The sequence below is a fragment of the Procambarus clarkii genome, chromosome 62, assembly GCF_040958095.1.
Source record: "Procambarus clarkii isolate CNS0578487 chromosome 62, FALCON_Pclarkii_2.0, whole genome shotgun sequence".
Taxonomy (NCBI): Eukaryota; Metazoa; Arthropoda; class Malacostraca; order Decapoda; family Cambaridae; genus Procambarus; species Procambarus clarkii.
Genome location: NC_091211.1, coordinates 28,963,544 through 28,976,302, shown reverse-complemented (window position 1 = coordinate 28,976,302; position 12,759 = coordinate 28,963,544). Strand labels below are relative to the sequence as shown.

At 37.7% G+C, this 12,759-nt stretch overlaps 1 long non-coding RNA gene across 1 annotated transcript; it reads left to right on the top strand.

The window, feature by feature from the left end:
* Positions 1–15: 15 nt before the first annotated feature.
* On the top strand, positions 16–4,020 carry LOC138354291 (uncharacterized). The gene is made up of 2 exons (XR_011223545.1): positions 16–2,367; positions 3,147–4,020. It is a non-coding gene; the product is annotated as an uncharacterized lncRNA (long non-coding RNA).
* The last annotated feature ends 8,739 nt before the right edge of the window (positions 4,021–12,759 follow it).

Below are 12,759 nucleotides of genomic sequence, written 5' to 3'. Positions count from 1 at the left end.
TCTTCACCGTCTTGATCCTTTGCACCATACTGGGATGCGCCTCAGCTTTGGTGCCTTTCGTTCAACTCCTACCTTCAGCTTGTACGCTGACACTGGCTTCTTATCTCTCCAGGACCGCTGTGATCGCTACTGTCTTCGTTATCTTGCATGGTCCTTTCAGTATACTCACTCTCGCCTCTGTCGTGCTTTGATTTTTACCCATCCTGTAGTTCCTGTTCCTCTTCACCACCTTCCTCTTTCTGTCCGTTTGTCTCGCTTACAAGATTCTCTTTTGATTCGTATTACCAATGTTTCTCCTCATATTGTCCCGTCCATGCGCCTGTGGAGGGTCCCCCTTTCCAAATTTTGTACTTCCCTGACCCTCATCACTAAAGCTTTTACCCCTCCTACAGTTCTGAAACGCCTTTTCCTTAAGCACTTTTCTTCACACTCACTCCGTTTCCATCTTCACCGATGGCTCTAAGTCTCTTGACGGTGTAGGCTGCTACTGTTTTTCCTGACCACTCTTATGTGTGTCGCCTTCCTCCGGAGGCTAGCATCTTCACAGCAGAACTTTATGCTATTCTCTATGCTCTTAGTCTCCTGCTTTCTCCTTGTCAATCCTCCTTTGTGGTGGTAGTTGACTCTCGTAGTGCCCTCGTGGCTTTGGGGTCACTTTAATCCGGTCCATGCAGTGGTCATAGATTCAACATTGGCTGTTTATTCTCAGTAAATTTAAGTCGGTAGAGTTTTGCTGGGTTCCCAGCCATGTTGTTGTTTCATTAAATGAGCGTGCATGCTGCCACTATGGAAGCTATCCGCACTTGTCCCATCTCCCGTAAAGGTATTCCTTATTCCAGCTTTTACCCAGTCATTCATTCCACCATCCTTGCCTGTTGGCAGGGTTGTTGGTCTTCTGTTACTGGTAACAAACTGCGTACTCTTAGTCATGTCTCTGTGGCCTTCCTCCTACTACCGTAACCGGCAGTGGGAAACGGCTCTGGCTAGGTTACGTATTGGCCATACAAGTTTAACTCACGGTCACTTAATGGAGCACCGCCCTGCTCTTTATTGTCCATATTGCATTGTTCCTCTTACGGTCGTTGCACATTCTTGTTGAATGTCCTGACTTCCAGGACGAGCGTGTGTCTTGCTTTCCAACCGTCCCTCGCGGTAAATTGTCCATCCATAGAATTTTTGGTGAATCGGTTACTTTTGATATCATTGGCCTTGTGCGTTTCTGTTCTCGTATTGGCATCCTTGGTGATATTTAGCACCCTCTTATTACTCCGCACGTTTGGTGGTGCTACATAGCCTTCTCGGTTTGGTGCCTTCTTTTGATACTTACTTGTACTATTATATTCCAGAATAATTGGCATATATTTGTTTTAGCAGGCTGTATTAAGTATATATGACTTACTGGATGTGGTTTATTATTTGAGTTCTTTTAAAATTATTTATTTAAATATATTCTAATTGAATATAAAGTTGCAAGAGAGGTTGTTAAAATTTCTTTGGTATATATATTGACAGGTCTAGTCTGATGACGTACTATGTTACTTTTAGCTCTGGTATGATATTAGATTATATTAATTATAATTGCTAAAATAAATAAAATACTGTATTGATATGTTTGCATGTAAATTATATTGGAGTAAAAAATTTTTTTTACTTCAGTTTCTTTCTAGGTTCAAAGATGATTTGTTCACTATCACCAGTTTGTAATTAGGAGTGTACTAAACATCCCAATGGCTCCAAATTTGATAGTGTGATCATTGGAACTTAAAGATAAACTACATGAAATAGTAAAACTTTAAAATGAATATATGTACTACTGAAGGTACTGACTAGTGTTATGGCAAGCAGGATGTGTTAATGGGCACAGTTAAGTTCAAAATTGTGATTAATCTTTTGTGTTAAACCATTGCAGAAGGAAACGAGGCCGACGACAGTTGTTTGGCCCAGAACTGCACGTTTGGTGGCGGGAAGTGAGAGCCAATCAGTCGCCGACCGAGACAAGAGCACGAATAAATGTGGACAGTCTGTGCTCAGTCCAGCGACAGAAACAGTGCTCGGCTCGCTGTGCACAGACAAGTGCTTCGCTCAGTCCAGGGACATAAACATAAATACGATCACCACAGCAAGCTGTGTATTAGTTCGGCGTTTGGAAGAGTCGCCTGAGGGAGACGCGTGGAATTTGTCGACCTTGCATTGGAAGACGACTTAAAATTCATTACGTGGGCAACAGCGCTGGATGGTGCAGAAATATAGTGATTGTCTCTATTGGTGCGATATGATACTGACTGGTGACGGCAGTGGATTGACATCTGCACACACTATACATAAAACTAAATAACTATATTCTTTAACAAAAATTATATATATAAGGTAGTTTGTCTTGGTAATCATTTCCCCCGAAGATTTGAGGAAATTTATCAAGTGAATTAATGTATAATGACTTATAGTAAATATATAACTTTGGAAATAGAACATTTTCTGTATTTAACTGACATTGTAATTATAAGGTGTGAAGGATAGATGAAATTGTTAATGTAATGTCCATTGAGGTTTGTTGAAGACCTGTTGTGCCCTCAGTAATCCTTTTTGCGCTACCGCTCACATGATGAGCATGGGGTGCACAATAAACTAGCGTCCTCCGGCGGCAACAATGCTGGTCCATCCTGACTGTGTTTACCTGACGAGAACTGTTCCTGACCAGTACACACGAGACCTCGTAGGTTTTAAATAGTATAATTACCATGTAGACAAATGTTGGAGATTTAAGTGGTTATATACCAATAAAAGTAAATATTCTTACAAACTTTTGAATTTGTGGAATGATAGTCACATACAACCTATGGGCTCCAGAAATTTTGCCCAATATTCCAGTGTATAAACTAGTCACTGTTTAAACGTACCTATTATGTTTAATAGGCACTTTACGTTTAATACATAGGTAGTACCTTCATGAACTATTTTTTCCTCAACATTAGCCATTTCGATAAAACCATCAGAACATCTCAAACACATTTATTCTTCATATCCTTCATATAATGAACTACTGTTTCCCCGACCTCGCTACTAATAGGCATGGTAGGGGATAGTTCCAAGAGTTTTAAAGTAATTTTTTTTTTTTTTTTTTTTTTTTTTTTTTTTTTTTTTTGCAGGTTGCGGCATTGAGGAAATAGCTGGTGATTTGTCGATTCGTCGTCATTCATAAAGCGACGTAAGAAGTCAATCGGCGATGAAGATGGTCCAATTTTTCTTGGCAGAAATTGTTCAGTGTGAAAAATTTAGATAGCGAAGCTTAATTAGTTGAATGGTACTTGTAAATAAATCTTGTATGAGGACCAACATCTTGCTACTAATAAAGGAAATACCTGGTACATGTAATTAAAGTATTAGATGTATTGTCTAAAATCAGAGTTAGCGTTTTCACTTTACGTACATGTAAAAAGTATTTATTTTGCCCTATATTAACTTTCTTGCCATGGTGACTTCTGATAATACTTTATTTACCCTGCAAAGGTCAATATTTAAATGTCTGAAGTGTTAAATTACTGAAATCTGTAATGTTTTAAGTATGGTAGGCAGTGTAAACAGTGGTTGTTACCAGTAATTATAATTCAATTCTGGGGCCCCTCTAATATTTGAGAGGGCTCCTTGGTGCTGCGTATTGGAAAGCGCTCGTATTAGCATTCTTGGTGATATTTAGCGCCCTCTGATTCTCCCGCACATTTGATGGTGCTACATAGCCTTCCCGGTTTGGTGCCTTCTTTTGATAATTACCTTACCTTCAGGTAGTACATTGACCTACATACAAGTAGGCAACATATACCTACCTACATTAATAGTAGGTACAATAGGAAAGTTACCTACTATTGGTGGCAACACTTGGCTTGCAATGCCAAGTGTTGTAACTGGGAGCTAAGTTTCAGGTCTGTGTCCGTCCTTTTTTTTTTTCCCCCCCTGTTACCTTGACCCCCTCCTTGTTGCCCCACGAATCTTCCCATTGTGATAATAAAGAGGTACACGAACAAATTTGTATTGAAATCCCACAAATGTAGAAGTTTTTGTAGGGACGAGTAACAAAGTATCTATTTGAATAGGCAGAAATGACCTATTTAAATATGAAAATGTGCAAATTTGCAATAACAGCCCAACAAATGTGGCAGAATTTTCAAAACGGAAAAAGTACTTATTTGAATAGGTCGGACCTATTTGAATAGGTAGATTTGGTATATGGGCAAATTTGCAAGTCCAACAAATGTGGAAGAATGTTCAAAACAGAAAAAGTAGCTATTTGAATAGGTAGGACCTATTTGAATAGGTAGATTTGGTATATGGGCAAATTTGCAACAGTCCAACAAATGTGGAAGAATTTTCAAAACAGAAAAAGTACCTATTTGAATAGGTCGGACCTATTTGAATAGGTAGATTTGGTATATGGGCAAATTTGCAACAGTCCAACAAATGTGGAAGAATTTTCAAAACAGAAAAAGTACCTATTTGAATAGGTCGGACCTATTTGAATAGGTCGGACCTATTTGAATAGGTCGGACCTATTTGAATAGGTAGATTTGGTATATGGGCAAATTTGCAACAGTCCAACAAATGTGGAAGAATTTTCAAAACAGAAAAAGTACCTATTTGAATAGGTAGGACCTATTTGAATAGGTAGATTTGGTATATGGGCAAATTTGCAACAGTCCAACAAATGTGGAAGAATTTTCAAAACAGAAAAAGTACCTATTTGAATAGGTCGGACCTATTTGAATAGGTAGGACCTATTTGAATAGGTAGATTTGGTATATGGGCAAATTTGCAAGTCCAACAAATGTGGAAGAATTTTCAAAACAGAAAAGTACCTATTTGAATAGGTCGGACCTATTTGAATAGGTAGGACTTATTTGAATAGGTAGATTTGGTATATGGGCAAATTTGCAAGTCCAACAAATGTGGAAGAATGTTCAAAAACAGAAAAAGTACCTATTTGAATAGGTAGGACCTATTTGAATAGGTAGGACCTATTTGAATAGGTAGATTTGGTATATGGGCGAATTTGCAACAGACCAACAAATGTGGAAGAATTTTCAAAACAGAAAAAGTACCTATTTGAATAGGTCGGACCTATTTGAATAGGTCGGACCTATTTGAATAGGTCGGACCTATTTGAATAGGTAGATTTGGTATATGGGCAAATTTGCAACAGTCCAACAAATGTGGAAGAATTTTCAAAACAGAAAAAGTACCTATTTGAATAGGTCGGACCTATTTGAATAGGTCGGACCTATTTGAATAGGTAGATTTGGTATATGGGCAAATTTGCAACAGTCCAACAAATGTGGAAGAATTTTCAAAACAGAAAAAGTACCTATTTGAATAGGTAGGACCTATTTGAATAGGTAGATTTGGTATATGGGCAAATTTGCAACAGTCCAACAAATGTGGAAGAATTTTCAAAACAGAAAAAGTACCCATTTGAATAGGTCGGACCTATTTGAATAGGTAGGACCTATTTGAATAGGTAGATTTGGTGTATAAGCAAATTTGCAAGTCCAACAAATGTGGAAGAATTTTCAAAACAGAAAAAGTACCTATTTGAATAGGTCGGACCTATTTGAATAGGTAGGACCTATTTGAATAGGTAGATTTGGTATATGGGCAAATTTGCAAGTCCAACAAATGTGGAAGAATTTTCAAAACAGAAAAGTACCTATTTGAATAGGTCGGACCTATTTGAATAGGTAGGACTTATTTGAATAGGTAGATTTGGTATATGGGCAAATTTGCAAGTCCAACAAATGTGGAAGAATGTTCAAAAACAGAAAAAGTACCTATTTGAATAGGTAGGACCTATTTGAATAGGTAGGACCTATTTGAATAGGTAGATTTGGAATATGGGCAAATTTGCAACAGTCCAACAAATGTGGAAGAATTTTCAAAACAGAAAAAGTACCTATTTGAATAGGTTGGACCTATTTGAATAGGTAGGACCTATTTGAATAGGTAGATTTGGTATATGGGCAAATTTGCAACAGACCAACAAATGTGGAAGAATTTTCAAAACAGAAAAAGTACCTATTTGAATAGGTCGGACCTATTTGAATAGGTCGGACCTATTTGAATAGGTAGATTTGGTATATGGGCAAATTTGCAACAGTCCAACAAATGTGGAAGAATTTTCAAAACAGAAAAAGTACCTATTTGAATAGGTAGGACCTATTTGAATAGGTAGATTTGGTATATGGGCAAATTTGCAACAGTCCAACAAATGTGGAAGAATTTTCAAAACAGAAAAAGTACCTATTTGAATAGGTCGGACCTATTTGAATAGGTAGGACCTATTTGAATAGGTAGATTTGGTATATGGGCAAATTTGCAACAGTCCAACAAATGTGGAAGAATTTTCAAAACAGAAAAAGTACCCATTTGAATAGGTCGGACCCATTTGAATAGGTCGGACCTATTTGAATAGGTAGCACCTATTTGAATAGGTAGCACCTATTTGAATAGGTAGATTTGGTGTATGAGCAAATTTGCAACAGTCCAACATATGTAAGAATTTTCAAAACAGAAAAAGTGCCTACTTGAATAGGTAGCACCTACTTGAATAGGTAGCACCTACTTGAATAGGTAGATTTGGTATAAGGGCAAATTTACAACAGTCCAACAAATGTGGAAGAATTTTCAAAACAGAAAAAAGTGCCTATTTGAATAGGTAGATTTGGTGTATGGGCAAATTTGCAATAAGTTCATATAATGTGGAAGAATCTTCAAAATAGAAAAAGTACCTATTTGAATAGGTAGAAATGACCTATTTGAATAGGTGTATGTGCAATTTTGCAATAACAGCCCATCAAATGTGGAATTTTCGAAATAAAAATTTCCTATATGAATAGGCAGGACCTATTTAAATAGGTAGATTAGGTATATGGACAAATTTGCAATAACAGCCCAACGTTAAAGAATTTTCATAATAGATGAATTACCTATTTGAATTGGTAGGCCTTATTTGAATAGGTAGAATAGGCATAGGTGCAAATTTGCAAAACCAATCCAACAAATGTTGAAGATTATTGATCTTCCACAATTAGATTATTAGTAAATTAAAAAGTACCTGTATGAATAGGTAGAAAGTACTTATTTATGTAGAATTATACCTATTCATATATGTATATATAAAAATATGTACATAGGTATTCAACCTATTTCAATTGGTATTTTTACATATGCAAACTAGTTACCGTCTATATCTGTGGGAAACTAATTATCTATAACTAATTTGTACATATACCTATTACATAAAGTAATTTCTACATATTCAAATAGGTACTTTCACTATTTTGAAAATCGTCTTCCACATTTATTGTACTATTATTGCGTATTTGTACATTCTTAAATAGTTACTACCTATGAAAGGCATACCTTTTATAGGTATACTTTTTAAATACGTATAATATCTACCTATAATATATATTACAGGCAGATAATATTTTATTAACTACCTAAATAAGTAGAATGTTCTACCTATAAGTAGACTAGGTACATGCAAAAAAATTATTAAATTCCAAAAAAATGTAAGACAGTATCTAATTTTTTTAAGAATTTGTAGAAAGCTAAATATATGAAGACACAAAAGACATGTCAGTAACTAGTGTGTAATAAGATTAGGTAAAAAGATACCTAATCGAGTAGGTTGAAAATTACCCATTTGAATAGGTAAAAGTATACTTAACTGAACATATAGAATGGTACCTAATTTTTAATAAGCAGAAAAGGTGCATGTAGAGGACTAACAAGTTTATTCTAATAGGTTGAAAAGTACACCCGGATAGAAAGGTACCTATCTGGATACAAAGGTACCTATCTAAATAGAAAGGTACCTATTTCAATAGGTAGGAAGGTAAGGGAAAAGCACCAAACCATTACGACTGCTTAGCACTGGAATTTAGGGGTAGGAATGTTGGGGGGAGAAGGAATGGTGCCCAACCACTTGGACGGTCGGAGATTGAACGCCGACCTGCACTGCATGAAGCAAGATCGTCGCTCTACCGTCCAACCCAAGTGGTTGAACGTGAATAGGTAGGAAAGCATCTATTCGAAAGGGTCTATAATGCCTGAAAGGGTTTTAGAGAACCTGGCACTGTTGGCAACTATTCCAGTGCCTATATAATGGATCTTCCTCCCAACAAAAAATCTTGCACTCACACCATTGCTATTGTCACGACCCTTTAGACTAAATAATGTTCTTCTCCCCACAGTGTAAAGAACAAATAAAAAATCTGCCATGCCAATAGGTGTCTTGGGGTATAATTAATCAGTAAAAACGGGAGAACAATATATTTTGCTAAGGGTGACAACTTAACAACAATTAAATAAATAGTATCCAGAAATATTTATCAGCATGTAATACTATAGAAGGCAAGTAATTATTTGAGACCTGAGCACTATCACCAGAATATGGAGCAAGTCAAATACACCAAAATCGTCTATCCAGATGAATTAATATTTATATGGGCTTAAAATAACATAAACCAAGAACTTAGCTTAAACACAACTGCACTCGACCGCAGCCACCACTCGACTGGCCGGGACGTGGTCCGCAGGCCCAACGTCGACTAACCGTCTACCCAAACACCAATTAACGTTCGCATGAACATTGTGAACATTCTATTTACAAAGGTCAGCCCTAAACTCCAACATTATTAACTAAGATTTGTAATTACTAGTCTCACATTCCTTGAAATATTACGGCTACCAAATATGGGAATAAATAAATATAAAACTATAGGCAATTGATATGCTAACAATCGCCCTGGCTATTCCCAAATATTGTCAACCGCCCACACGGCTAATTTCACGTGACATCCACCACCAAAACAACCTTACACACACTACCCAGCTATCTATGTTATATATATATAATGTATATATATCTATATACACAAATCTTGTACAACTGACAGCAATATTTACTTAGAGAAAACAATAATATACGAGGTTCGGGAGAATTGGCAGAATCTTAATAAGATTCGTGACATCCCTCCCGTCCCCTAAGAAAAAATGAAATGAACAGAAGGTTTTCATTTTTTTTTGTTCGGCTGCACGAGTATAACAGGTCATATAACATGAGAAATGCTTCAACAAAGTACAATGAAATGAAAACTCTCAAATTAACAATATACAAAATTTACAAATATCTTCTGAAGGAAGAACACTACATGTTATGGCACTGCAACAGGAAATCCTCTGGATAAGGCATCAGCAATAACATTTTGCCTCCCAGGAATATGACGAATTACAATATTGAATTCTTGCAGCAATAATGACCATCTAAGTATTCTCTGGTTTTTACACTTCATAGAATTGGTAAATGTCAATGGATTATGGTCTGTATATATTATTACTTTATTTCCTGATAAATATGTCTCAAATTTCTTCACCGCAAGTATTAAACAGAGTAATTAAGTTGGGTCTTGTCAAATTTACGGGAGAAATAATAAACAGGATGTTCTAACTCATCCGGTCCTACTTGGAACAAAACAGCACCTGCTCCTACATCGGAAGCGTCTATGTGAAGAATAAAAGGTTTATCATACTGTGGACTCGCTAACACAGGTGAAGTAGAGAGAATTCCTTTCAATTTCTGAAAAAGATTTCCGACACTCCTGCGTCCACTTAAATTTTACCTGTTTCCTTAAGAGATTTGTTATGGGTGCAGCAACAATAGAAAAGTTTTTACAATACATTCTATAATACGCACACATTCCCATAAATCTTTGCACCGACTTATTTGTTAGGACTGAGTACTCCACAATTGCCTGAATCTTGTCGTGCAATGGGACTATCCTTCCTTGTCCTACCTCATGCCCTAAATACACTATAGTTCCTTTAGCCCAACTACATTTCTTCATATTGACAGTCAAATTAGCATGTTTTAACACAAACAATTTCCTTAAATTAGACATATGATCTACCCAAGTCTGACTGAAAATTACAATGTCATCCAGATGCCCTACAGTCTGGGACATCCCTTAACAAAAATCATTAATTTCTGAAACGTGGCTGGAGCATTCCTTAATCCAAAAGGCCTGACATTAAACTCTTAAGCTCCATCAGGAGTGATAAAGGCTGTCACTTCCCTTGCAAAATCTGTAAGAGGTATCTGATGATATCCCTTAGATAGGTCCAACTTAGATACAAAGTTAGCCTGACCTATAGTATCTATACAATCTTCCAATAATGGTAAAGGGTAATCAACTACAGTTACCTGGTTGAGTTTTCTATAATCCACTACTAATCTCTACTTATTTTCTGGTTTTGGTACTAACAGACATGGCGAACTCCAGGAACTCTGGGTCTGATGAATCCATGAAGAAAATCAACCTCCTCTTTGATACGTCGTTTCACGGGTGTCACTCGATAAGGGCGCAGCCGAATTGGAGTCACATTTGTCAGGGTGATATCATGCGTAATGAGAGGAGTCTGAGTGGGGACCTCACCAAACAAGCTAGAAGACGCCTCCAGAAGGTCCTGGAACTCTGTTCTCTCATCCTGCAAATGACTCAATTCTTCCCCGGAACTACTGGAATTAGATAAACAAATATTACCATCTTCAGCAACACTCGACTCTTCAGGAATTACCTCCTCAGCCACACAACAAGCCACAATACTAGGCCCACAATAAGCCTTCAACCAGTTTACATGTACACTCATGGTCTGTCTTTTCTGCTTGGGATGGCAAACCTTGTAAGTCACTTCTCCAAGACGTTTTAATACTCGATATGGTCCTGCAAATTTGTTGGACAGACGTAGACGTACCCATACGAGGCTTCAAGACCAATACCAAATCTCCTGGCTCAAAAACTCCCGAGTTTGGCCTTGAATCTCTGGTCATGCTTCCGCTTCATTTCTTGTTGTTCACCTAGATGTCGTAAGGCCAACTCCCTCGTTTTGGACAGCTTGCTCTTTACATCCGTCAGATAACGTTCACTCTGCCTGGCTGTAACATCTAACAATTTCTCATATAACATCTTTAAAGGTCCTCTCACCTTATGTCCGAAAACCAGCTCGAATGGAGAACAGCCTAGTGCACTGTGCAGTCCGTCTCTGGCAGCAAATTCATCAGTCTCACTCTGGCACCGGTCTCACTCTCGTCATCCATGTCAGCTAAAAATATATCTTCAAGGTCCACCTCCACCTCTGTCTGAAGGGGTCCTGGCCTCGAGAACATCCACCTTGGTAGTAGCAGGACTTACCACATTCTGCTTAGCCATGGATCTGGTCACAACACAGGCTGGATAAATGACGCCATCATCCGCATCTGGTTGAGCCAGTACCGCATCAGGTTTAGTATACATAACAGGACAATCGGTCCCACTAAATTGACACTTGTCAAAATCATTATCTACAATGATATCAATCCCAGGAATGGACAACTGCTCACTGACTGCTACAGTGCACCAACCTGGTGTAATGAAAGAATTCAGGTTAACCTTAATTAAGGGTACACTGTATATGCCCTCCAAATCCCTGCAATAACACTACCTCTCCAGTGTCTTCTGTGCTAACATCAGTAAGAACATTGCGAGAAATTAAAGACTGGGAAGCACCAGTGTCCCTTAACAATTTGACTGATTTCCAGGCTCCACTAGTACATAATAGGGTTCCCGAATGTAGGTATGGATCAAAATTAGTCATCCACTTGGGCTTGACTGGAGCAACATTGGCATTAATGGTTTGCAAACCCCTACTCATAATTAGACCAGTTGGTCTCAACTCTGGGTGCAAAACGTAACATGAATTTACTACATGACCTCTTCTCCTGCGATGCGTGCAATATCTGCTAGTGGTCGGAACAGCCGAACCCACTGCAGGCTTAGGCACTACATTACTTGAGGTTGACAACCCTGGCTTTACAGGAGAAGGGTTAAGGGGAGTAGGTGAATTAGCTGGTCGAGTTTTGAAAACATTATGGTTAGGAGCATAATTAGTTTTAGCCTTAAAATGACACATTGGGGCTCTAAAAGGCCCTTTAGCGAGTAATTCATGCTCATCAACTAGCTTGGCTAATTTGAAAAGATTTGTGGTTTATTTTCAGCCATAAATAAAGCTAATTTCTCTGGTAGACATCCCACTACTTCAGTTACTATGAGGTCTCTTAAAGTCTCAAACTCTAATATTAAGTGCTTTAATCCATCTGTCAAAGTGGTTTAATTTTACTCTTACAAAGTCTGAAATAGTCTGGTCATGTGCTCTTTTTAAACTTCTGAACTTTATTCTATGTGCCTCTGGGATCTGCTGGTAAGCATTCAAAATACTTTGCTGCACAAATTGAAATTCTAAAGAATTCTCAGCAGGCAAAGATGCAAATACCTCTTGGGCTTTACCCTTAAATTGACCTTTTAATATGCTAACCCATTTATCGACAGGCCAGTTCACGCCGACTGCTAGTTTCTTAAAATGCAAGAAAAATATTTCTATCTTCATTAAACTTAAGTAATTCTACATGTTTGCTGTACTTAGAAGAACTATTGGTACTCTAGATTATTACTAGTGTTACCTAGCCCTGCTGCAATTCTCTGCTGTTCTAACCGGTTATTATTTTCAGCCATACTCTGCTGAATTTCTAATTGTTTAGTCTGCTGCTCTGTTTAGTTTGTTGCTCTGCTAGTCGTAACTGAGCCTCCAACTCAAGGAGTTTTGTCTGGGTCTACAACTCCAATCTCTGCTTCTAACTTAGCCATTTCTAATTCCATCTCCAACTTGAAGATCGCC